This window comes from Myotis myotis, unplaced genomic scaffold (genome assembly GCF_014108235.1).
Source record: "Myotis myotis isolate mMyoMyo1 unplaced genomic scaffold, mMyoMyo1.p scaffold_m19_p_16, whole genome shotgun sequence".
NCBI lineage: Eukaryota > Metazoa > Chordata > Mammalia > Chiroptera > Vespertilionidae > Myotis > Myotis myotis.
The window spans coordinates 19,040,012-19,064,303 of NW_023416320.1; the positions used below are offsets into that span (position 1 = coordinate 19,040,012).

The following is a 24,292-nucleotide window of genomic DNA, read 5'->3' on the forward strand; positions in this document are numbered from 1 at the left end:
ACTCTTACAAGGCATCCCAGGGCCATATCTTAAGACATTTATTTTTTTTATCATTTAAAAATTTTTTTATTGATTAAGGTATTACATATGTGTCCTTATCCCCTCATTGACCCCCCACCCCCCACTCATGCCCTCACCCCCCTAGTGTCTGTGTCCATTGGTTAAGATATTTATTGTTGACACTATTTCAGTTTTCCCCGTTTTGCCCCCTTTGCCCCCCTCCACCCCGCACCTCCTTCCCTCTGGCCATGTGCATATATTTTAATCTCGGGGCTTAAAGAACATCTTTGCTTTAATTGGTTTTATGTCTCTATTTCCATCTTCTTCATAATGGGCACAGTCTTCTTTCTCGGCAGACTTTATTCCACTGGTCCCCACCAAGTTCTCATACCTAATGGCCATTTCTTCACCTGACACATCAGGCGCCACTGTTTCATCTTTAGCTTCCTCCGCTTTGTTCTTAGCATTCATCAGAAGCATTAGTGTCTCAACTTCAGGGTTAAATCCTCTGAGTGGCATTCTCCCATAAAGATCTTCACATAACAAGAACTCTGCTCTTCTATGAACCTTTTCCTTGTAGCTCTGGCAGATCCCGGCTCCAGTGCTCTTCGCCAATGATTTCTTCTTCTCCCTCTTCTAGTAGTTTCTTAGTTTCCGAGTCCAGTTCCCTTTGCATAAGCTTCACACACAGCAGATTCTTGGAGAACTTAGTCTGGCTTTGGGCCACCACACTGGCTCCTGCACAGCCCCATGCTCTGCCACCTGAATTTGTTGATTTTATCTATTGTTTTTCTATTCTCTAACTTTTATTATTTTCTTCATTCTGCTGCCTTAGGTTTAGTTTGTTCCTTTTCTAGTTCCTGGAGGCATAGTGAGTTTAGGTTATTTATTGAGAGCTTTCTTTTTTAATGTAAGCATTACCAATATAAACTATCCTCTTAGTACTGCTTTCACTGCATCCCTTAAGTTTGTATGTTAATCAAAATGTGGTAGTATATCAATTAAAATAACTGCAAAAAAATACACTACATCAGCCCTGACCAGTGTTGCTTAATTCTTAAATTGTCGGCCCATGCACAGAAGGGCCATGTGTTTGATTCCCAGTCAAGGACACATACCTGGGAATCCCAGTATGAGTGAGTATGGGAGGCAACCGATCAATGTGTCTCTTTCAACGCAATGTTTCTCCCCTACTCCCTTCTCTCTTTCTCTTAAAAAAAAAATACCCCATCACTTCACTCTTTATTATTCCTCTACATTTCTACATACTAATAAAATTTAACCTTGAGTAAATTACATACTAAAATTTTATTAAATGAATCAAGCATCCCATTACTCAAGTATTCATACATACATAAATACACTCACTTGTGCCACATTCCCAGAATTCCTGGTGTCCTATATTCTGTCAAAGACTGAAGCTTCTTGAGTCCCTTTCAAAACAGCTTGTTGTATCATTATTCATTCTTGCCAATCAACATAAACAACGAGGTCATTCAGTTTCCTGGATAAAGACTGTCCATAAATAAATGAAAGCCTTTCACTCTCTATTGAAGTATCTGAGAAATACACAATTTTGTCTCTAAAGTTAAAAAAAAATGAGAATACTACTATTTCACAGTTGCCTCCAGAGAGTTTCATACAGGTATCAGGTTTTTGTCCTCTATGTTTTAAATTCAATTTTGTAGACAAGATCTCACTTATTTACTCAAGAGAATAGAGACAAAAGTAAACAACTGATTCAAGGTTAAAGCCAATTTTCACTTGATGAACTGTGCCTCGGGAGGTTACTATTTCTTTGGAAGATACAATGAATACCCAGTCTTTGAAAATACAGTATGTCCCCAAAACATGTATATACACTTTACAAGCTGATAGCTCAATTTTGAAAATGAAATATATTTTTAATAAACACTGCCTTTATAATTATTTAAAGTGTGTGTATACATGTTTTGGGGACACTATACAGAGACAAACTATCTTTAATCCTCTAAAGCAGTGGTTCTCAACCTGTGGATCGCGACCCCTTTGGGGGTCGAACGACCCTTTCACAGGGGTCGCCTAAGACCATCGGAAAACACATATATAATTACATATTGTTTTTGTGATTAATCACTATGCTTTAATTATGTTCAATTTGTAACAATGAAATTGGGGATCACCACAACATGAGGAACTGTATTAAAGGGTTGCGGCATTAGGAAGGTTGAGAACCACTGCTCTAAAGATATGTTTCTTTATATAATTCAAGGTTACCTGGCATTCAAGTTAAATTTCAACACCTTTTAATTAGAATTCTGTTGTTATGTCTCTGAGGAACCTACATTTTACCTAATCATATTTTTAATGCAGGTATTATCTTGCACTTTAAAAACACTGTTGCAAAGTGCAAGATAAAGATTTATTCTAGGTTGGAATTGCATGGGTGCAGTCTAATTTCCTAGTGATGGAAATGTTTTTGGTCAAAGAGGGATGTCTCCCTTCAGTTTCACATGGAATTCCAGTGTTGGCGGGAAAGGATTCTTTACTCTGACCCTGGTTGTAAGGCATCCTCTATTTCTCCTTTTACCAAGGGAAAACTTTCTAGGCCTGGCCAGCTAATCAATGAGCCTGGAAAAGAGTGTTAGCTCTTTTCTCATCACATTGCTTAAAAACTAGTCTATTAAGTCAATAGCTATGCTCTAACTTATTTCATTGACAAATTTTCCTCTGTTTTTTTTTAAATTGTAATTTTATAAAATAAATTTGAATAGTGTGGTTATGAAAACACCAAATCATTTGAATTAAACCTAGTTGGATATATTTATATCTACACTTCAAACGAAATCAGCAAAGTATTATTCCATTAAGAAAACCTGGAGAATTTCCTATAAGCTGTAATTTTATGTGAATATCTTAAACTCAAATGCTTGTTTTCATCAATTAATTATAAATTACTTAAAATTTCCCAATAAAACACTAAATTCAGTCCCAAGTTAATTCATTGTTGTAACAAATATGTCACTGATTATCTTTTAGGATCATGGAATTTTTCTAGACATCGGGGATCAAAGTAGGGAAATAAAATTTCAATTCTCAGAGCACAGTGGAGACAATAAACAGATATATATAGATATAGATAGATATATAGATAGATATATAGATATAGGTATGTAGATAGATATAGATATATAGATAGATAGATAGATAGATAGATAGATAGATAGATACAGATATATCGGAAAGTCTTATGGGAAAAAAGAAAATCAGGCACAATAAGAAAACTATGCGTGGCCAGGATGCAGTCACTTTGCAACGGAGGCTGCTAGTGTATCTATGCAGCTCAAGGTATGCTTTTGTGATGGTCATTTGAGGATTAACATGGAGGTTGAGTGAGTTAGCCATGTGGATATTTGGGGGATGAGCCCTGCAGACTGAGGTAACAGAGTAAAGGTCTAAGGTGGGAGTTCAGCTAGAATCCAAATACAGCCAGGAGACCACCCTACCCAGAGTTCAGTGAGCATAAAACACAGTAGAAAACAAAGTCTGAAAGGATGATGGATCCTGAGAGGCACTGTAGGTACTTCATTATAAGGACTTGGGGAAGCCTTCCCACTGAGCAAAGACCTGACAACCAGAGGGTCGGTCTGGCTGCTGGGAGTTACAGTAACTATTGTAACAAATTCTGTATCATAAGTTTGCTCACAGATTTATTATATAGTTTACAACTTTGTATTTTAAATGAAAAGCTTATGACACATAAACTTATGACACATAAAGTTTTTAAAAATCTAAGTTCTACTGAGAGAAGTAGAAATTTTTTTTAACATCATTTTAAAATATTGTAATTTAATAAATAATATTCCAGGCAAGATAATAAATGCAGACAGCATAAGAATGACATATGCTTTTGAGTGAACTCTCAGCATTTTAAAGTACTGTTTTCCTCTCCACTAGAATATCCTCTGTGTTTGAAGTAATTATCAAAGTCGGACTTTATTTTGGGGGATATGAAAAGAAAGCAAAGTCTCCACTGAGATATATGAACTTGTATAAAGCATTGCTACAATTGAAACAATACCATATTAACTCAATGAATAGTGATTAAATGAAGTTCATAGGAAGAGTGTTTTTATTGCCTATCTATATATATAAAAGGCTAATATGTAAAGTGTCCCCTCGGGATTTTGACCGGGAGACCAGGAATTTGATTGCTCGCTATGACGTGTGCTGACCACCAGGGGGTGGAGTGGAACATGATGGGTGACCAGCAGCAGCAGCAGGGCACTGAAGGAGCAAGAGAAAGAGGAGGTAGGGAGGCAGGGAGGTGGGAAACCTAATCAGCCCTGATCGCCAGCCAGGCATTTATATATATATATATATATATATATATATATATATATATATGTATGTATGTATATATAACTTTGACTTTGAATTCATGAATAACTTTCTGGACTTTTCCCCTAATGTGGGTTGTAGTGGATCAGTGACTCATATTGCTTTGTATCAGTTATATGGAATTGTTAAGTGAGTCAATATCTGCTTTAAAGAATGATTTCTGCAAAATATACATAATAAGGATGAAATATCCAGTTTTACTATTTTTTAAATGTAAGATAATCTAATACCTTACTTTTTTTGGTTCAGGTTTCTTTGAATTCACTTTTTCCAAACCAATGCCTTTCTAGTGCTATTTGTTCACTACCCTAGAGTCCCTTTCTTCTAGTTATTGTCATTCTTCTGGCCTTCCAAGCCTCAGTAGAAGTAGTGCCTTATGGAAGTCATGGCCAAACAGGTCATCTAAAAGCATTCCCTCCTCTTTGATCACACAGCTCCTCTTTGTTCACACAGTTTTCACCCAGAGTATTTAATTGCATTTGTACTCATTTGTTAAGATTTTGTTTGTAATACCTTAAAGCATCTTTGCCCATTATGCTCTAAGCTCTATCCGTGTGCGCTTTGTTCAGCACTAATAATTCCTAGCTTTTACTGGGTACTCAGTATATGAATAAAATAATTGATCATTATTCAAATCTCTGTTTATGCCCACACGTATATATAAATTCAAACTAAAGAACCGTAATTGGGATATAAATGCATATATCAGTGTAATGTACTACAAGGAATGGGAGAAGGGGGTCAATGGAGTGGGGGGGAGATGACATCTGTGATTCTCTCAACAGTAGAGATAAACTTTTAAAAAACACAAAAACAACACATACAAAAATAAAATAAAATAAATGAACATATCCTTGGGTGAGAATTTTTTTAAAATCTTACCTTTTCAGGGAGCAATATATAGAAATATTTTGCAAATACTAAAGGTATTTACTATCCAATAGAAACTGGATAGTAAACATTTCATATATTTTTTAAAAATGTATTTTTATTGATTTCAGAGAGGAAGGGAGAGAGAAATAGAAACATCGATGAGAGGGGAATCATTGATCAGCTGCCTCCTGCATGCCCCTACTGGGGACTGAGCCCACAACCCAGGCATGTGATCTGACAGGGAATCGAACTGTGATCTCCTGGTTCACAGGTTGACGTTCAACCACTGAGCCACACCAACTGGGCAAATATTTAATATTTTAATGGTACTTCATGACAACCTTGTCCACCTTTTAGGATTGTGAAAATTAGTGTGCTCTCTAAAAGCAAATCCTGGTTAAAGGAACCAAATGAAAGTATGATACCTTCATAACCAAAGCCATTTTACAGGAGTGAAAATTACTTCTTCACTTAATCATGTTATGACAAAATCCATTATGATGATGGATACACCCAAGGACATTATTAATATTGAAACAAAATTTTAAAAAACTAGTTGTTTCAAGTTTGTCTCAGAGTTTCCTTAGTATAATTGTGGGTAATATAAGAAAAATAGATTTTATATGAAGATAGATATAGATTTCATTTTAAAAAAACCTGTATATTAGCATTATGATTAATGAGCATTACTATTTTAATGGAAAAACAAATTACTAGGGACAATGATTAATAGTAAAGTACTTATAATAATTAAACTACTGCTCTGACATTGATAGACTAATATAAGCTTCTTTGCATAAGTAACTGAGAAAGCTTTATGTGTAGCAGAAAGTAAGGGTATGAAGGGCTTGTAAGTTATATGTCTGCTTGGGCACACAATTAATTTTGTTGATTTGTTATTTTGCTTAGTATATTCATAAATGATGAGGTAAAGAAACATTATATAGCTCTGCCGACATGGCTCAGCGGCTCAGGATCAACCTATGAACCAGAAGGACTCGGTTCGATTCCTGGTCAGGACACATGCCCAGGTTGTGGGCTCAATCCCCACTATGGGGCATGCAAGAGGCAGCCGATCAATGTTTCTCATATTGATGTTTCTCTCTCTCTCTCTCTCTCAATTCCTCTCTAAAATCAATTAAAAAATTATATAAAAATTTTATATAATATTTTAATACTTTATATAGTATGTTCAAAAGAACTCCAGTGATTTCAGTTAAAAACATGTATGTGGAATTTCATTATAAATTATAAGATTTTTTAAAATTTATTTTTGATTTTTAATAAGGATCATTAATAAAATTTATGAATATTTGTGAGGATACACCAAAAATCATTTAAAGAGTCTTATCTAAAACTAAATGCTCCCTCCTTTCTGCTACCATAGCCCTCTGTAAATTATTTTATTATACAAATTTTTTTCTAATAATAGTGCTTGAAAGAAATAATGCTATATTTTTATTATAGCATAATATTTGGCATCTGTTGGATTAATTAATGAATAAATGAAAGCTAGTTACAAAGTAGCTAAAGTAATGAAATCACAAATACCTTACTACAATGAGATAGTTCTATAAAAATGCAGGCCATTCCTATACATTGTCATTAGTTTGAATGCTTTGTGGTTCATCCTCTTTTATTTTCCCCTGTTTTCTGTCTTTATTGAGTGAGGAGTACTACATGTCAGGCCTTTGGCTAAAGGTGGTAGTAGTGGCAGGAAGGTTTTCAAACATAAACCTAAAAATACAGTATTTGAAGAAATGACTTCTGAGGTCTATCTTAAATAATGAAGAGTTCCCTCAGGATGAAAATGGTGAGTAAAGAAGTTCAAATGGCATGACGGAGAAAATAATGCATGTGCTACTATATAGAAAACAGGAGAATTTGGGTGTACCTGGGAAATAGTAAAATAGAAGGAAATGAGATTGGTAACAAACACTGGTTAGGGTGTCATATCCTAGTATATAGTGCTAAGAGAATGAGGCTTTATTAATTTTTATGTGTAATCAAAAAATTTCTCAATTAGAGGAGTGGAAAAATTCTTTTTTCCCCCATCCTACAGTCTCTATTACTAGTGATTGAATAGCTTGCATGAAACACCTCCTCTATGTAGTATACTCCCTATTCTTAATATTTAGTCAGAGTTAAAAATGTGTCATAAAAATATTAGGGCTTTTTTTTTCCTACTTTCGCCTTTCTCTTTCATAAGACTTTAGAAAATCAGCAATTATCAATATCAGTATATTGTTAGTTAAATTATACTTCCAAATTTTTATGCTTAGAAAAGAAATTAGAATATCTGCATGAAAAAAATATATATTAACAGAGAGTCTATGGGTTTGAGACTCAATTAACCAAGATATAATCCTAAATATAATTTTTGTTACAAAGAACATTTATTTCCTATGAATGAGGTTACATTTTACTAGAGGAGATTTTCCTCATTCCTATCTATAGACTACCCTTTACTCCTTAAATCAGGAATAGATCTTAAAATAAATGAAAAATGTTAAATAGTACCTATCATTATCTCATGCAGTCAAGTTATATAAAAATATTGTAATCCAAGTTTTATATTAGCATTGATTATGTTGTATGTTTGTAATATCAATCATTTCAAAGAATGCCTTACTTCTTCCAGGACGGTTCTGCCCTTTTCTGACTCTGAACTTGCCACATTATATTTCCTAATCCTGAAAAGCTGCCTAACCCTCATTCTCATGACAACCTATCCTTAAGATTCAGTCCATGAATCTCCTCTAGTGGAAAAATTGATATTTTAAACACAATTCAGTTATATTGCTTTCCTCTATATTACCATATATTTCTATGTCTGTTTCAATCCCTTCTTTGAATAGAGTTGGATCTTAATGTATTTCTGTATTCCTAGTAGTATTACTGGGGGTGTGGGGGAGTGGAGTCCCTCATCCTGGATTGAGAGAGGGCACAGGCCAGGCCAAGGGACCCCACTGGTGCACGATCGGGGTTGGGGAGGAACACAGGAGGGCTCAGGGCATGTCCGGCCCATTTCACTCAGTCCCGATTGGCCTGACCCAAGCAGCAAGCTAATCTACCGGTTGGAGTGTCTGTCCCCTGGTGGTCAGTGCACATCATAGCAAACAGTTGAGTGGCCTTAGCATATCATTAGCATAGTATGCTTTGATTGGTTGAAGAGACAACCGGACACTTAGCATATTAGGCTTTTATTATATAGGCTGTTTGGGGTTAATTCAATGTAAAAAATAAAAGAGGACTGAAAGATAAAATGAGAGAGCCATTATGTAGCAATTGGGACCACATAGATAAAAAGCAATACACATAGAATTGTACACTTGAAACCTATGTAAGTTTATTAACCAATGTCACCTCAATAAATTTAATGGAAAAACAATCCAACTCAAATTACCCCATGGGTAAAAATTTAAAGAATGTAGTTTTTCTCTTCATAACTGAAAAATCCAGGTGAATATTTAGCATCATCCTCTTGGCTTTGCTTTAGGGTATAACATGTCCACAGAGCAAGAGAGTCACCTGCAAATTCCACCCCTTCCAAGCAGATCCAGGTTTATAGGTACTTAAAATTTGGAAGAGGGACATCTCTCCCTGAATATATAACAATCTCCACAAAAGAGATTGTTCCTACTTATATATCTCATCCTGGACCAATCACTTTATAAAGGGATAATTATTTTGAGTGGCCACCCTACTTAAAATGCCTCATTTTTGGTCTCCAGTTTCACCCCCATTAGAATCACATAGATATAGTTAGGGAAGGGGGTAGTTCTAGAAATGATAAATCAATGTTAGAGATAAAATAATATGTAGCCACCATGTAAGTAGACTTGTGGTCCCATTGACCTCAAATGCTAAATCCTGTCTTTCGCACTTGCTAGCTGTTATAGACAGAAGGTTCCTTAAGTGCATTGTACCTCAGTTTCCTTTTTATAAAATACATTAAGAATAATACCCAGAAATAGTGTTTATCCTAAGATGATGAAGTTATCAGGGATAATGCAGCTATAACACTCAACATGATAGAATAGCGAATATTTTTGAGGGATTATTATTTGTGAACTGACAGTAATGCAATTCTGAATCTTAAGCATTTCATAGTCTGGTCCTTTGATCCCTGAATATTTTTTAATGCGGCATTAATTTATCGGGTTTGAAATAGTGATTCGTAGGGATTTGGGCTAAATGCTCTCTGGGGATACAGAGGAAGGAGAGAAAAGGAGAGGGAGAAATTCGTCTCATCTGAAATTGGAGCCAGCCCAACTCTTATGAGTTTTACATGTTGTGCCTCTTAAGACTTTATTTGGAAGCCGAATTACACAGCTAAAATATATTTTGTAGCCTACTGCTGTGCTAAGGTGTCATCTTTATAGGTCTAGATAAATCACAAATGGTCCCCTAAAACAAAACAGGACTTGCAGCAAGTGTACTGCACTTGTTACAGAGGACTGAGCAAAGAGCATAGGTAAGGGATGTCATACATCGCATTGCTCCAGGAAAGCAATTTATAGTCTCTACTCCGCTGAGCATATTTCAGCTGTGTCACTTTTATAGAGAGAAGACAACATTGTTGTATTATAATGCCATTAACTGTATCAAATGCCACATGTTTAAAGACCTGAGGATGCATAGCTTCTTTTTCACTCTAAAAGCGTCTTCTTTCACAAGTATAATCAGAACACTGACAGATAATATAGCAATTTATGAACTGTAGACAAAAAGGAAAGCATAAAAGCACAATCATATTAGGATTCCAGCTATGCTTATCTTGTTATCTCAGTCAGAGAGAAGATGTTTATGTACAGAGAATGTTAACTGTTTTCAAAAGATCATTTTTAAATATTTTAAATGGGAATTTAATAGTGTGTGTCTCTATGTAGAATACAGTCAGGGTTCTGAAAAAAAAAAAAAGCCTGACACTTTCCCAAACATTTGTAGAAATATAATCTCTAATATCCATCTCTTTTTTGTGATTCTCAATTGCTGAATTTTGAAAGAAAGTCTACATTTTCTGATCATTCTCTACAAAGTAATTGTTAATGTTTGCATGAGAAAAAAAATTGACACCTGGAAGTGTCAAAGCCTATGAATAACATGAAAATTTTCATTAAACTTGGAAAATAAGTTATTTTATTTTATTTTTATTTTGATTACAGGTGTCCAAACAACTGTGTTTCCACAGAATTTATTCACTAATTTTAGATTGTTGACATTATTACAGATGCTCCCCAAGTCCCCCCAGCCTTCTCCGTATTGTTGTCTGTATCCATGCATATATGTTCTTTGCTAATCTCTTTCAGTCTCCCCTAAACACCTCCCCTCTGAGATCTGTTAGTCTGGTCCATGTGTCCATGCTTCTGGTTCTATTTTGTTCATTAGATTCCACATATAAGTGAGGTCATATAGTATTTGTCTTTCTCTGACTGGTTTAGCATAATAATCCCCAGGTCCATCCATGCTATTGCAAAGGGTAAGAGTTTCTTCCCTTTTTTTTTTTTTTTTTTACAGCTGTGTAGTTTGTCTTCCTGGTGTTGTTATATAAGTTCTTTATGTATTTTGGAATTTAACCCCTTATCGGATGTATCATTGGTGAATATATTCTCCCATATAGTGGATTCCCATTTTATTTGGTTGTTTCTTGTGTTGTGCAGAAGCTTTTCAGTTTAGATTTTTTTATTTGTTCATTTTTAAAATCAAGATGGGCTCTTAATTGACCATTTTCCTTGTAATTTTTTATCACCTTTAAACATTATCAAACAAAATAAGACTCTTTTGACCCATATTTTAAAATTAGCCTTAAAAAGGCTCCATGGCAGTCTGAGGGAAAGAAGAGAGACATTCAGGACTGGAAAGTGGGCTTGGTACATGCTAAAGTCAGAACTCTTAGGCAAATAGAAGAACAGAAAGAATATGGTCATGTACCATGTTTTGTAGTTGAGATTATGAAAAGAAGAAATGTGATCCCAACCTGAGGTAAACACTTGTTGGGATTAGCAGATAATTTTAATAAAGCCATTGTGGCCATTGTGACTATGCTGAAGTATGTAAAGAAAGATGTAGGTTGTAGTTGATATTATGGCTAAAGGAATAGCAGCAAAATGACTGGAGAAGCGAAAGGAGAGGGCTTTGAAGAGTAGATAACATTCTGCAAGAAGTAGATTGATGGGCAGCTCTTGTACTCCATAGATTGGCACCTTATTTGTGCTAATTAGTGAATTTTAAAATGGCCTAAGATATTCCTAAATTGGTGTTTATTTTTATTCCTTGCACCCTTTACATTACAGATTTCATTCCCTAGAAACTTTTATGGACATATGTTTCTCCTAAACTAGATTGTGATTCTGTGACATAAGGGATGATGTGAAACTTAATGTTTATGAGTCTTAATATGAAACATGTTACCCATAATGCTTTCTCTACCTCGTTCCTCACTTCCTGTGAGTCTTTCTGAGCAGAATTGCTTACATATTTCTACTGGTCTGTTCAAGGCAATTTAAACTTTTCCCCTTGCTCAGCATTCTTCTGTGTCTGCCCACTGTCCTACTCCAAAGCCACTTCCATATTTCCAGGTATTTGTTTCAGAGCAGTCCACTTTGAAGTTCTGAAATCTGCATTAGTTTCCTATGGCTTCTGTAATAAATCACAAAGAAAAAATAGAGGCTTAACACAAAATAATTATTTCACCATTTACAGGTCACAAGTCCAAATGGTGTGTCATTGAGCTAAAATCAAGAGCTGAATTTCCTCTGGAAATTTTAGGGGGAAATTCACTTTCTTCCCTTTTCTAGCTTTGAGTGGCTACCCACATTCTTGAGACATAAACCCTCCCCACCTTTAAAGGCAGTGACAACTGGATGCGTCCTCCTTACCTCACATCACGAAAACTCTTGACTTTCCTCCACATTTAAAGACCGTTCTGATTACACTGGGCCCACTTGAATAGTCCAGTATATTCTCCCTAATTTAACATTAGCTGATTAGCAACTTTAATTCCATCTGGCAATATAGAAAAAAAACAACAATATAGTTCTAAAGAATCATTTATGTGTTGTTGGTATTAATCTAAATTGATAGAAGCACTTAGAAGACAATTTGCCTTACATGTTTGTTTGAGATTTGTCTCCCTCTGATTTATCAATTCCATTTTGAGGTTTATAGTAAGCATCACTTTACACATGTGCATCAGGACACATGTATAAAGATATTCAAAGCATCTTTTAAAATTTTACCATTTCTTTACAAGAAAACACTAAAAATAACCCCAATATACACTAATGTATAAGTACACTGTCCAGTTGGAATCCTACAGTTGCCTTTATAAGCACAGATGAATATTAGAGTAACTATAGAACATAAGTGACAAGGTAGAGAATATTACATGTAGTAAAATGTAAGTATATGAAAAAAATAAAATATCTAAAGGTATTACATATTTTATAAAAGCAACCAAAAAGAAACAGTAAACACAAAATCACTGCTTTATATAACTCTTTCTAATAAAACTTTCTAATCATAGATTTCCTGTAATTATAAAATTAGTTCTTCATTGTTCCACCTAAATATTTTAATAAAAATTTATATTTAATATTCTATGAAGCTTTTGAATAACCTATCATTGATTTAAAGTTTTTGTAATGTTCTTAGTATATTATTAAAATCTAATTTAAAGTAGTAAAATACTGGCTCAGTTAAAACTGAATCTGATCAGTAGCAACTCCAGGTATTTAGATTTAGTAGATTTAAAGTAAATTGTGCTATTAACATATTTGGGACCAAAAAAAAAATATATATATATATATCAATATCATGAATGTTAATACATTATTTAAAATTAGAACTATAAAAAGCTTACGGAAGAGTTACCATTTTAAAATATATATACATGTATAAAGATTAAAATCCATTAAGCATTTTAGGCAGAAAATGGCTGTGTAGGTAAAAATCATGAATAGATATTAAATATTCTTATTTGAGAGTTTTTACCTTTAAATAAGAGAGAGAAAAAATATATTAATGCCAGAATAATAAAAAGGTATATCTTCACATTGGTAATCTATTAAATCGTTTACTGAATTTAACACATTTTAAACACTATTGAAAAAAATAAGTTCCAATAACATATATAAATACATGGTTTGGTTAAAAACTGATAACACACAATTTTGAACAGTTTTGTTAAAACAAGTTTTCTATATAATATGGTATATTATAGAATGTAGGAAATATTTAAGGTATTCTGCTTACCTGTAAAGAATGTGTACAAAATCAATGAATTTCAAGTTATTTTTAGCCATGGGCTTCTGTGAAATTAATTTTGATGTAAAGATGAAATATAGAGAGAGAGCTTGTCTGAGTGAAGTGAGGATGGGAGAGTCATTTCCAACCCAATACACATCCTGTATTCCCACTGCATCATCAAATCCCCTTAGTTAAAGATTCATGTGTATGGTTTTTCCAGGAAAATTTTAACATCATTAGATTAATTCATAGACTAAAAGACAAGCCCTTTAAGTTTAGAAAATTAGTATTCATAATATCCCTAATCTTCCTATTCACAAAATGAAAATGGTTTTTAAATGTAATTTATATATTGGGCAAAGTATAATTTCCAAAATATAGGCAAAAATTGTGTTGCAGAATTTACCAGGCAACCAGAAAACCCACAACGGGTACTCAGAAGATTCAGGAAAAAAAAGAAACCTTTATTCAAAGGAGTGCTGCTGGCTCAAGGGATTCAAGATCCAAAGCATGAACCCCCCCATATAATGAGATTATTCCTTATATATATTCCTAAATTCTTTGTTTCCTAACTTCCAGGCTTTTGTGGCCGGCTCTTGGCAGACCTGCCCAAGTTAGTTAGGATGGGGAAGATTATAGCTGAAGGCCTGGCCTGGGTATGTCCAGTGACCTCCCCTCTGGCTAAGCTGTTAAATTCTTGGTTTGTGGCCCTTGTAAAGGGAGTATTTAGGAAAACAGGCTATTGCCTAAGGAAGGGACAGTGACTTAATTATAGGCTGACAAGAATGTGCATTAGGAAACTGCTTACTGGCACAGATTCAGATTGCTAGCCTCCTCCCTCCCCTCCAGGTTGCCCCCTATATTCCCCCTCAATTGGACTCAAAATACAAAGCTTCCCCAAGTCCTTTATCCAATGAGTTTGCCGTAAGAGTTAACACTATTTTTTTTTTTTTTTGCTTATAACATTGTTCCTTTGATAGAAATCAAATACCCCCGAAAGTTAACACATTGTTACCATTATTCATCATTCTTTAGGGTGATTTAGTTAATAAAAAGTATTTTGAAAAGTTCGCTTTGGATGACCTTTTTAGGAAAGTGAAATATCTGGATCCAGGAGTTAGGACAACCTAAGCAGGGCATATTACCAGAAACAGTTTCCAATTGTTCTTAAAAGCTTTGGCCTTGGGTCATACAGATAGATATGTGTTCATTTTCCTGATACAACCACTTACTGTGTGACTTTAGAAAAGCCACCTGAACTTTCCAGACCACATTATCTTCATCTGTAAAAGGGGGTAATTGTAGCTATTTCACAGGCTATCTTAAAGATAGAAAAAGCACTAAGAACAATTCATATAGAACAAATTCATATCTATTAATAAGTAGTAAATATAGATACTATAGGGTCACATTGCAAGGAAGGAAAGAATGTGAAATTAGGGAAGAAAATGGAAATACAAACCTAATTAACTCCAAATCAGGAGGCAAGAGATGTAGCTCCATTAACAGCTCTCTGTAAACTATTGTGTAGATAATTTTAACCTCTTTGCATCTCATTTGTAGAAGGAAGGAGAAATATAATGGGCGGATAATGATTTTAAGTGTCCTTTAATTTCAAATGTTCAGTGATTTTCATAATTGTGTCCTGTACTTGCCCTACCTACTACAACCTGAAAATAACTTTTCACATAGTGAATTTCAATGCCTAAGAAGTAGCTTTCTCCAGAAGGTATTTTAATCTTAAAAGAGTTGATGGGCTGGATGATAGGCTATAGAGCAAGAAGGTCTTTCAGAATCTAGACTGTTTAAATATCACACTGGTGAATGTGAAGAAAATAAAGATTATTATGGCCACATTTTTAAATTCTTATGTTAGCAGGATTCAAAACACGTATAAGGGGGGGAAATTTTATTTTAGAAACACTTTGTAGTCCTCGCATCAGTAATTTCTCATTCAGTCTAATTGGAGGAAGTAGTTGTAATAAAGCAAAGGGAGAAGAAGAAAAGCTCTTTCTGTAGGTTCCCACTGCCTTAAAATTACAGCACAATCCCATTAAGTAGTAATGGAAATGGAAATGACTTCCTCTTGTAGTCCTGATTGTATTCCTGTTAGGTCATTTGCATACTGTTCTCTGATTGGATTGCTGGTGGGGCTGAGAGGTCTCAGAATGCTTTTCTAATGCATTCTCATCTACTTCTGCTGTGACTGAGGAGAAATCATTTCCTGAACTTAATAATAGGATCTTCATATGAGCATATAAACCTTTAGATTTCAGATGAGTATGGGAAGTGTAAACTCTTCGGATGTTGACTCAAAGCTGCATAATTTTTAAAAGCTTCAAATATACTTTCCTTGTTATGTCATGGAATACTAATAACTTTCTAACAGTTCTGAACTGAAGTATGGTAGCAACCATTTCAGGTGGAAACTGTAGTTTAACTCTAACCCTGTTGTTTGGCTTAACAATAGAAAGGTTACTTTGATTTTCTAAATTGTATAAGTCATCCCATTCGATTGAATGCCTTATTGATTGAATGACTATTCCACTGATTGTTATCATACTGGTCTTAGAGAGCACATTCTTCTGTACCTGGGAAACAGGACAGCACAATTACCCTAAATTGTTTTAGTGGCCACAGGTGGTGCGTTCCAGCTGCCTCAGTGGTCCTGAGACCAGGACAGCACAATTACTCTAAATTGTCCTGACAACTCAGTTGTCGGGAGACCCGAGGGCTCCAGATAATGTGTTTCTATCAACTCAGTGATCCAGAGACCCAAAACTGTAATTTAGATAACATGCCTAAGTTTAACCCAGGTTACCCAAGGGCTCTAGATAATGTATTTCTGTCAATTCAGTGACCCCGAGACCCGAAACTGTAATTAACATGCTTAATTCTGCTTCTGTAATCTGCTTTTTGCGAGCCAGGTGCCTCATTCCAAACCCTGAGATGTAATCAATACCTTTATGATTTTTGCCTATTTAAGTCTGGTTTTGCCACCATCTTATTGCTATGAGATTTGGGAATGGCCCCTCATAGTCCCGGATTGCAATAAATGTGACTCTTTAATTCGACTTCTTGAAGCGTCCTTCTGTGATTCGCGGGGTACATTACAACAGAACGTGATAAGCCAATACATTTACAGTAATGGTTGGTAGCTAATGAAACAATGGACATCAGAAATAGCATAACAATTTCTGGCTACTATATACTCGCCAGTTTTTTTCTTCTCTACTTTCTCGTCTAGTAACTTTTATATTATTTGAGGATATGTAATTGTAATTTCACTCCCTGTGAAAGTAAAAAGAGCATTTTATTTCTTTGTTGCGTCTGGGAACTAATACCTAATACGGCCCTTTATATGTAGCACACATTTAACGCATTTATTTCTAATAATCTCTACCATCTATCTTTCTTCACATATATACACACACGAGTAAAGTTTTAAAGTAAAAAATACACAGAACTCTATAGTCACTTCCTCCTGTATAAGGTTTCTCAGAAGTTTTAAAGAATCATTCTTGCTATTTACTCCATTAGACATTTTTTTATCCTTAGTGAAGAAATATGAATGATAGCCATGCAAAAATGTTGGGCATAAATTGAATATTTAAAAGAAGATCAGACATTGTTATCACCAAGTGTCGATATTTCAGTTATATCTGTCATCATTATCTTTAACAGCACCCATGAGAAATTAGCCCTACTGCATACCTAAACACCACTGAAATTTGTCAAGTGAACATCGATATTGACTTTTAAATGAAACTCTAATGCCATGTATTGGTTCTTCAGAAATGTCTAGCATTGGGATAATACTTCAATGGTAGAGAAGAAAAAAAAACTGAATTTATCAGCTATCCTCCCTCTGCCCCCATGATTTTTGTTAAAATTTTGGCAATATTGGCAATATTTTTCCAACTTATTACTTGTTTTTCAGATTTCTTTATGGCATTGAAGCAGGAATTTGGGGGTAACATAGGCAGGCTTAGGGATTTCTTAGAATTGGGGTCCATGGGGAAGCTTGGGGCTGCAGACTGGGAGAAGGTACATTTCCATAACACAAGAAAGCCAGGAGCACTTATATCTCCATAAGACAAGGGAGCAGCAACACTTGCATTTACATAAGACAAGGGAACTTGGAAGTAGCCAGGAAAGGTCTATATTTACAAAATTAAGAGAAGGAAGCTCTTCATTCAGGTGGAAAAGAAGAAAGCCCAGAGAAATGGAAGGACTATGAGGGAGGGGGGCCTTAGGAATCACTAGAGTAACCAATTTGAAGGAGAATATTGACTAATCAGAGGGGATATCAGGACACAGGAACTGCAGCCTTTATAAACCATAGGGAAAAGGAACCCAATGGGACCCTTTTCCCCTCCCTACTTGGGAGTCCATTCCGCGGGAGTCTGTACTTGTTCTTCAATAAATCTCCACCTTTGTTATACCACTTTCTGTCTGTTAGGTTTAATGTAAGGTTTAATCTAAGATGTGAGGTTTAATCTGACCAAAGCCAATAAATTGACCAAGACAAGCAGGGTAAGAGCGAAATATCGCGTTTATTGGAAGCTCTCGGGTGAGGTCCCACGGTCTGGAGGTACAGGCCGGGGGAGTCACACCCACCTATGCCTGGCAGAGATTTTTTATGCTGCTGTTGGACCAATCAGGTTTATCTGAGGTAGCTTGTGGCGGTGATTGATGAGCGGGAAGTTCGTGCAGCTGCACCCTGGCCATCTTGAGAAGTCTCCGGTGGTTATTTATTGGCCATCAGCACAACAGGATGCTCTGGTGGGTCCCAGGATGGCAGCTATTGTCCAGAAGGATGTGGCTGGGCAGTTCTGGGTTGTTTTGTCCAACTCAGCTGGTGGGATCAGGAAAGACCCTATTTTCCCAGCCCCAGACCTTACACTGTCCATGGATTCATTCTTCAATTCTGGCAGACATAGTGTTTCTTAAGTACTTTTATATTTTAGTTATATTAATATAGATATGGTGACCAGTGACCATAAATTCAGGTTCTATAAACTTGTATCCTTGAATGGTGGGGTTTAAATATATATTTGAGCCATTGTAAAATATCAATACCTTTCATTTACAAAAATGGAGATTTTGTAACCTCCTGTTAAAAGAATAAGCTACTAAGTAGGGTTATATACACAGTATCAGGTATTTATGAATTTTCCCAGGGCTTTATTTATGGAAATTGTTGGTTTTTTAAAAAATATATTTTATTGTTTTTGGGGTTTTTTTATAGAGAGGAAGGGAGAGGGACAGAGAGTCAGAAACATCGATGAGAGAGAAATATCAATCAGCTCCCTACTGGGTATGTGCCCGCAACTGTAAGGCCGCTGAAAACCCCCCCTTCCCCCTGGACCAGCTTTTCCAGTAAGCTCTGGTTAATGTAAAGATTAAAGAGAACTTCCCCCTCCTGACCTTTCCCGTAAAGCTCTGGCGCCCTGATCTGGTCATAGCATAGTTATCTTATCACTCCTCGGGATCGGCCTGCGCATACCAGACCACCCTGGCCCCTTAGGAAATGAGTCAACTAGTAACAAAGACCTGTCCCTGTAAAAGATGAGTTATGAGTTAACTGGTAACCCAGTTCCCTATTTTCCGGCCACCTGCGTGTGGTTTTTGCCTTTATAAACCCGTGTTCAGCAATTGCTCGGGGCTCCAGTCAGCCGCACTTCCTTTGTGTTGTTGCCTGCCTGCCTGAGAGCCCCTGCGCTGCGCTTGTAATAAAAATCCTCTTGCTCTTGCATCAAGCCTCGGTCTCTGCGTTTGACTTGGGGTCGTCGCCTCCTCTGCTGGACTCTCCGGGGGTCTTAGGGCCCAACATTTGGGGGCTCGTCCGGGATTAGGCGACCCCCTTCAAGCGCTGGGATCGGTCTTGGAGGTAAGCAGACTCCGGAGTCATTCAGTGTTTGTCTTGTCCTTTGTTCGTTCTTAGTTTCGGTTTTTCAGGAAGACAGGGTGTCGGCTCCGTAAGGAGTCGGCTCCTCTGGTCGTAGGGGCTTCGGCCAGAAAAACTGTCACCCTGGGGGACGCCCCAGGATCGGGCGGTGACCAAGAGGTCTTGGTCACTTCAGGTTCTGGCTGTCCGGCAACGGGCACTCGCGTGTCCGGCCGGACTAGCATTAGGGAGGGATATCATCCCTCAGCGGCCGTTCTGTATCTGGGTAAATTCTTGTGGATCCGGTGTCTTGTCGCGTCATTGTTTGTTCTTTGTTTTTGTCTTTTACTCCTCTTCTCCCATCCAGGTAACATGGGCCACGGAAGCAGCACCCCTCTTTCTCTTACAGTAGCACACTGGACGGACGTCCGGAGTCGGGGACTCAATCTTTCCGTCAGTGTCAAGAAGGGTCCTTGGCAGACTTTCTGTTCATCCGACTGGCCAGCCCTAGGCGTGGGATGGCCAGCGGACGGGACTTTTGACCTGTCTATTATTTTTGCAGTAAAGAATAAGGTGTTCCAATCAGGCCCGGCGGGCCATCCAGACCAGCAGCCGTATATTGTCGTCTGGCAGGACCTGGTCCAGAACCCTCCCTCTTGGCTGAAACCCTGGCTGCCATCCGGAACCTCCCGGGTTCTCGTGGCCCAGGCCCCTCCCGCCGCAGATCAGACGAAACGTCCCCTGGCAGATTCTCAAACCGATCTTCTCCTCTTGGACTCTCCACCCCCTTACCCCTCTCCTCTCCAAGCAGAGCCGCCGGGGAGACCGGAGCCTTCAGCACCTCCTCCCGCCCCTCCAACAGAGGGACCGGCCCAGGGAACCCGGAGTCAGAGGAGACATCCCGCGTCTCCAGATTCGACCGTAGCCTGCCCTCTCCGACCGTACGGGCCTCCACCCCCCCGCGGAGACGATAATGAAACGGCTCCGCTCCAGCCACTCCAATACTGGCCCTTCTCCTCGGCAGACCTCTATAACTGGAAAACTAACCACCCTCCCTTTTCAGAGGACCCCCAGCGTCTAACGGGGCTGGTTGAGTCCCTTATGTTCTCTCACCAGCCCACTTGGGACGATTGTCAACAGCTTCTTCAGACTCTCTTTACTACAGAGGAAAGGGAGCGGATCCTCTTGGAGGCCCGGAAGAACGCCCCTGGCCCCGACGGCCGGCCGACTCTACTCCCTCATTTGGTGGATGCGGCCTTTCCTCTGGCCAGGCCGGACTGGGACTTCAACACGGCAGAAGGTAGGGAGCACCTGAAGGTCTACCGCCAGACACTAGTGGCCGGCCTCAGAGGGGCAGCTCGGCGCCCCACAAATTTGGCTAAGGTAAGAGAGGTCATACAGGGGCCCACTGAACCGCCTTCTGTTTTTCTCGAGCGATTAATGGAGGCGTTCAGACGGTACACCCCGTTTGACCCCACCTCGGAGGGGCAGAGGGCCTCAGTAGCTATGGCTTTCATAGGGCAGTCAGCATTAGATATTAAGAAAAAGCTGCAGAGACTTGAGGGATTGCAGGACTTTACCCTCCAAGATTTAGTTAAGGAAGCAGAGAAAGTGTACCATAAGAGGGAGACCGAGGAGGAAAAGGAGCAGCGGAAGGAGAGAGAGAGAGAGGAGAAGGAGGAGAAAAAGGAAAAAAGGGAAGAGCAGAGACTAACCCGTATCTTGGCCGCAGCAATAGAAGGGAGTAAGCCACAGGAGAGAGGAAAAGGAAGACAGACAGGGGCCCTGGGCAACAGGCCACCGTTAAGGAAGAATCAATGTGCTTATTGCAAGGAAGAAGGACATTGGAAGCGGGAGTGCCCAAAGAGACTAGCAAAGAAGGCGCTGGCACTCCAGGAAGATAGTGATTGAAGAAGTCGGGGCTCGGATCCCCTCCCCGAGCCTAGGGTAACTCTTAAGGTGGAGGGGAAGCCTGTTAACTTTCTGGTAGACACAGGGGCCCAATATTCAGTTCTTAAGAAACCACTAGGACCAGTCTCCCAGAAGACCTCCTGGGTGATAGGGGCAACGGGAAATGAGCAATATTCCTGGACCACCACCCGGACAGTTGATCTAGGCACGGGAAGAGTGACTCATTCCTTCTTAGTAATACCCGAGTGTCCAGCCCCCCTTCTGGGAAGAGACTTGCTAACTAAAATGGGGGCTCAGATCACTTTCACCCCACGGGGGCCGACCCTGACCCAACATGGAGAGCCAATTACTCTCTTGACACTCCAGCTCGAAGACGAGCATCGGCTGTTTGAGAGTAATGTCCGAAAGGACGAGAGGATAGCGGGATGGTTACAGCAATACCCCAAAGCTTGGGCTGAAACCGCAGGGATGGGCTTAGCTACCGAACGGCCCCCCGTGATAGTAGAGCTTAAGTCCACTGCAACCCCGATTGCAGTACGACAGTACCCCATGGCAAAAGAAGCCTGGAGGGGGATCAAGGTTCATGTCCAACGCCTCCTACGCCTTGGAGTCCTCGTTAAGTGCCACTCCCCGTGGAACACCCCACTCCTCCCGGTAAAAAAGCCCGGAACTGATGACTACCGACCGGTGCAGGATTTAAGAGAAGTCAACAAGAGGGTACAGGATATTCATCCCACGGTCCCCAATCCTTACAATCTCTTAAGCTCTATCCCTCCGTCCCATGTGTGGTATTCAGTCCTAGACTTAAAAGATGCCTTCTTCTGCTTGAGACTGCATCCTGCCAGCCAGAATATTTTCGCCTTCGAGTGGAGAGACCCAGATTCGGGAATAACGGGGCAGCTGACTTGGACCCGACTTCCGCAAGGATTCAAAAATTCCCCCACTATCTTCGATGAGGCTCTTCATCAAGACCTGGCTGCTTTCCGTGCTGACCACCCGCAAGTCACCCTTCTCCAGTACGTGGATGACCTTCTCCTCGCCGGAGCTACTAAGGAGGACTGTGAAACAGGTACCGGGGCCTTGCTTTTAGAGCTCTCCCGCCTAGGATACCGGGTCTCGGCCAAGAAGGCCCAGATATGTCAGCGGAGAGTGACCTATTTAGGATACGCACTAGAAGGGGGAAAGAGGTGGCTCACTGAAGCCCGAAAAAGCACAGTCACCCAGATTCCCAGACCACAGACCCCCCGGCAGGTACGCGAGTTCCTGGGAACAGCTGGATTCTGCCGCCTCTGGATTCCAGGTTTTGCAACCCTAGCAGAGCCCCTATACCCGCTGACAAAACAAGGGAACCCCTTCGAGTGGGGGGAGACTCATCAGAAAGCCTTTGACGACATTAAAAAGGCTCTTCTCTCGGCGCCAGCGTTGGCCTTACCAGATGTGGCCAAGCCCTTCACTCTGTTCATAGATGAAAGAAAGGGAGTAGCCAGGGGGGTCCTAACTCAAACCTTAGGCCCCTGGAAGAGGCCGGTAGCCTATTTATCCAAGAGACTAGACCCAGTGGCTAGGGGGTGGCCAGGCTGTCTAAGAGCAATTGCAGCTACTGCCCTGCTTGTAAGAGATGCGGACAAACTTACCTTGGGGCAGAAACTAACTGTGGTGGCCCCACACACTCTCGAGAGTGTTATCCGGCAGCCACCGGACCGGTGGCTATCCAACGCCCGGATGACTCACTACCAGAGTCTCCTGCTAAGTGAAGATCGAATCCGCTTCGGGGCTCCGGTAGCTCTCAACCCAGCAACCTTACTACCGGAAGTAAATCCTGAGAGCAAAGAAGTCCTACACTCATGCCGTGACATTCTGGCAGAGGAAACAGGGCCGAGGAGAGACCTCAAAGATTCCCCCTTGCCAGAGCCTCAACTCACCTGGTACACGGATGGAAGCAGCTACCTCTATGAAGGTAAGAAGGTGGCGGGAGCGGCTGTGGTCAGCAAGGACCGGACTATCTGGGCTAGTAGCTTGCCCGAAGGGACTTCGGCCCAGAAGGCTGAATTAATTGCTCTGACACAGGCTCTCAGGCTGGCAGAGAACAGCCGGGCTAATATTTATACTGACAGTCGTTATGCTTTTGCCACTGCTCATGTGCACGGGGCTATATACCGTCAGAGAGGTCTCCTCACCTCAGCAGGAAAGGAAATTAAAAATAAAAAGGAAATCCTCGACCTCCTAGAAGCCATTCATGCCCCCAGGAGGTAGCTATCATCCATTGTCCCGGCCACCAGAAAGGGACCTCGGAAACAGCTATAGGAAACAGGAAAGCGGATGCCGAGGCAAGGCAGGCCGCTCTAGGGCCCCGGCTACTCGCCCTCGCTGTTGGCCCCGCAGCACCACAGCCAGAGACCCTCCACTACACCCTAGAGGAGGAAAAAGACCTGCTTAAAAGGCCAGAAAAATACCATAAGGACAAACTAGGAGTGTGGAGAACTGCAGGGGAAAAAATGGTAGTACCAAGGGCGGCAGCCACTGCCTACCTCCAACAACTGCATCGCCTTACCCACCTGGGGGCCAAACACCTCAGCTCCACCAGCCGGGCAACGGGACACTATGTCAAAGGACTCGATCGCCTTTCAGAAGAAGTAGTTAAGCAATGCAAGGCGTGTCAGCTGGTAAATGTACATTCATCCCAGGTCGGGACCGGACACAGGCTCAGGGGAGACCGGCCCGGGAGTTACTGGGAGGTGGATTTTACAGAAGTGAAGCCCGCCCGATACGGTTATAAATATCTTTTAGTTTTCATAGATACCTTCTCAGGTTGGGTAGAAGCCTTCCCTACCAAAAGAGAAACTGCAACTGTGGTCGCCAAGAAGATCTTAGAAGACATCTTTCCACGGTTTGGAATTCCTAAGGTAATTGGATCAGACAACGGTCCAGCTTTTGTTGCCCAGGTAAGTCAGGGAATGGCCAAGATACTAGGGGCGGATTGGAAATTAC

General features: G+C 39.6%; 1 pseudogene; it reads right to left on the reverse strand.

Annotated features, from left to right (window-relative positions):
- Window positions 1–261: 261 nt before the first annotated feature.
- LOC118670784 overlaps window positions 262–24,292 on the reverse strand; it is a 115,953-nt pseudogene continuing 91,922 nt past the window's right edge.